Source organism: Gavialis gangeticus, unplaced genomic scaffold (assembly GCF_001723915.1).
Source record: "Gavialis gangeticus isolate Ggan-Ray unplaced genomic scaffold, GavGan_comp1, whole genome shotgun sequence".
Taxonomy (NCBI): domain Eukaryota; kingdom Metazoa; phylum Chordata; order Crocodylia; family Gavialidae; genus Gavialis; species Gavialis gangeticus.
Genome location: NW_017729025.1, coordinates 129,500,203 through 129,503,190, shown reverse-complemented (window position 1 = coordinate 129,503,190; position 2,988 = coordinate 129,500,203). Strand labels below are relative to the sequence as shown.

Below are 2,988 nucleotides of genomic sequence, written 5' to 3'. Positions count from 1 at the left end.
GGGGGGGGGGGGGGGGGACAGGAGGGCCCCCCAACATGCTCCCCGGCGGACTCGGAAGTGGACTGGAGGTACTTCTGGTTCACTTCTGAGTCTGCTGACGAGCGTGCTGGGGAGCCCCCCTGCATTTCTGTGGGACACTCCATGAGCTCCAGCATCACAGCATTCATGAGCCACCTGCTACCTTGAGGTATGTAGAAAAAACATAGCTGTGTCTGTGTCCAAATTGCTGAACCTTTCCAAATCTCTCCGCATTGATTTGGAGGGTTCTGATTCAATTAGGAGAGATTAAAGCGTCCTCTGTTCAAGTTGGATTCATAGATTCAGCCACCAAATCAGGCCGAAGCTCTGCCAAATTGAATCAGGGACCAAAGCTTCTCACAACCCTAGTGCTCAGCACCTCAGTAACACATCTACACCCAATATGGGAGCTGGCAGCACTCTTCTATCTGGTGTTGTCTTGCACCAAACAGACGTGCCCTTTGATTCTATTCTTAGTTACCCCAGGTTCTTTTACACAGGTGTAATTTCCTTCCCTTTATTGAGGTTCCTAGCATAAGAGAAGAATCAAGCTTTTTAATTATAGAAGACATGCAGATTAAAGCCTGCCATCTTGAATTTTACTGCACATACTATCTGCCTCAAGGAAGAGTTCAGTCACTGCCTATAGTTCCTTAAGTAACACAAATACTCTTATAAAAAAAATACAGTATCCTAAAAAGAAGCAATAATATAAGGACTGCCACACTAGACTATGTTGAATTCCCTTTTCATCACTCCTACAGAATGGAGGTGCTGAAAAGTATCCAGATCACAGTCAGGAACTTTCCATCTCTGAAATGTAACCTGACGGACCAGCATAACAATTCCTGTCATAAACCCTTGGGTTAGAGGCATGTCAGGAGTACAAGGAATGTGGCTGATGGAGCTGTATTTTAATTACAGTGGTACAAAATAGGTGCAACATTTGACCGCCAGAATTAATGGGCAATTCTAAACTGGCAGGATTTTATGCCCCCTTTGTGCAGATACTGTTTGCTATCCAGTACAGAACCTAGGTTCTTTATCAAATGCCCATCTCTTTCCAGCAAACATTTTATTGCAATGTACACTCTGCTTGTGTGCCAAAGGAAACAAAGAATTAGAAGAGATACTCCTTGAAGCTTAAAGAATGTCTTTTAATAAAGTGCAGTCTTTTTTGCCAAGCAGAGCAAGCAGTGCCCTAAGGCAGGAAGTTCTGAAAGTGAATGACAAGGAAAAGTCAAAAACAGTCTCTTTCTTTGGCCCAATCCAAATCTTTTGAAGTCAGTGAAAGATTCTATTTCCCTCCCAAAAGCAGTACTTTCTGCACTCATAGATACTGATGCCCCTTACCCAAACACTTTAGGGACTTTAGCTAACACTAAGGTTTGGAGATGATCAGGACCTAGCTATATTTAGAGCTCATCAGACCCCAAAGGCATTTTATGCTTAATATGAAGGAATGGTACAATCCATTCACAAGCAAAGGGTTGGAAAATCAGGCATGCCTGCTGTGCAATTAATTAAATGAATGTCAGTCAATTAGAGGTGCACCAATACATCAGTTCAAGATTGGATCAGTACCAATATAAAGAAAATTGACTGTACTGGAAATCGGCCCAATGAGGGCAATAATTTGGCCGATAAATGTCCCTGCATGCACACAGCCACAGCACAGCATGCAGGCAGCGAGGAGCACAGCCTGGCAGCATGGAGAGCTGTGTGCAGCTGGTAAGTCTGGTGTGGTGGAAGGGGAAGGGCAGATTAAAGCACCCTGCAGTGACGGAGGGAGTGGACAGGGGCAGGTGCTGCCCAGCTGTGGTGGGGTGGGGCGTGGGACGAAGCTGTGGCTCATCAGGGGGGCAGCTCCTGCTGCTGTGCACACCCAGTGAGGGCATGGGGGAGCGGGGTGCACATGTGCCCCCAGATTCTACACAGAGTGGAGCAGACAGGCGGCAGATGCAGGCTGGAGCCGGGGCTGCACTGGGCTCTTTTCAGCAGGGGCTGGGCTCGAGGAAGGGGCCATGGAGGGGGCTGCAGCCAGCCCAAATTTCACTGTAGCCGCCCCATAGCCCGGCTTCCAGCACCACAACTGCATCCAGTGCAGCTCTGGCTCAATGCTCCGTCTCCACTCACATGCTGGGAAGAGCTGGGGCTGCACTGGGCACGCAGCAGTGGTGCTGGAAGCGGGGCTCTTGTGGGGCTATGGAAAAATTTGGGGGTGGCTGCAGCCTACTCCATAGCCTCCATCATGAGCCTGGCTTCCACTGAGAAGAGCCTGGTGCAGCCCCGGCTTCAGCCTGCCCGCCCCACCCCACACAAATCTGGGGGGCACATCCCCCGTGCCTTCCTGGGGTGCACGCAGTAGTAGGAGCTGCCCACCCCCCCCAACAAGCCGCAGCTCTGTCCTGCACCCTGTCCCACCCCAGCTGGGCAGCACCTGCTCCCACCCCCTCCCTCCCTCACCACAGGGGGTGTTGATCTGCCCCACTCATGCCCCTTCCCTCCCCCTCCCTGTCCAGCACAACAGACTTACCAGCTGCACACAGCTGCATCAGAAATTGGATTGATATCAGCTAATATGCCTTCTTAAAATCGGCTATCGGTGTCGGCCCCCAAAATCTCTATTGGTGCACCCCTACAATCAATGAATCACACTCGCATCAAAAGTTGGAACAACATGGGACTTACAGTGTACCCCTCAAAAATATCTTGGAAAATTTTGTGCAAAAGACGCTACTATAGAATTATAGAGAAGCAGTTCTGCTATACGTTGGATCACTGTTTTTTTAACAGGTATTTTTAAAGTGCTTTAAAATCTACATTTTATAGTTTTGCCATTGCCATAATATTTGGCCTTCAGTAACTAATTATAATAAAATAGCAATTATAATAAAATAGCAATTAACTCATAGCTTTGTGTTTGAATAAGGTTGGCGGACCTCCTCCGGCAGGCTTTAAACTAGGCTC

At 48.4% G+C, this 2,988-nt stretch overlaps 1 protein-coding gene across 1 annotated transcript in view; it reads right to left on the bottom strand.

The window, feature by feature from the left end:
* OLFML1 (olfactomedin like 1) overlaps positions 1-2,988 on the bottom strand; it is a 15,539-nt gene that overhangs the window by 1,990 nt on the left and 10,561 nt on the right. The window lies entirely within an intron of this gene.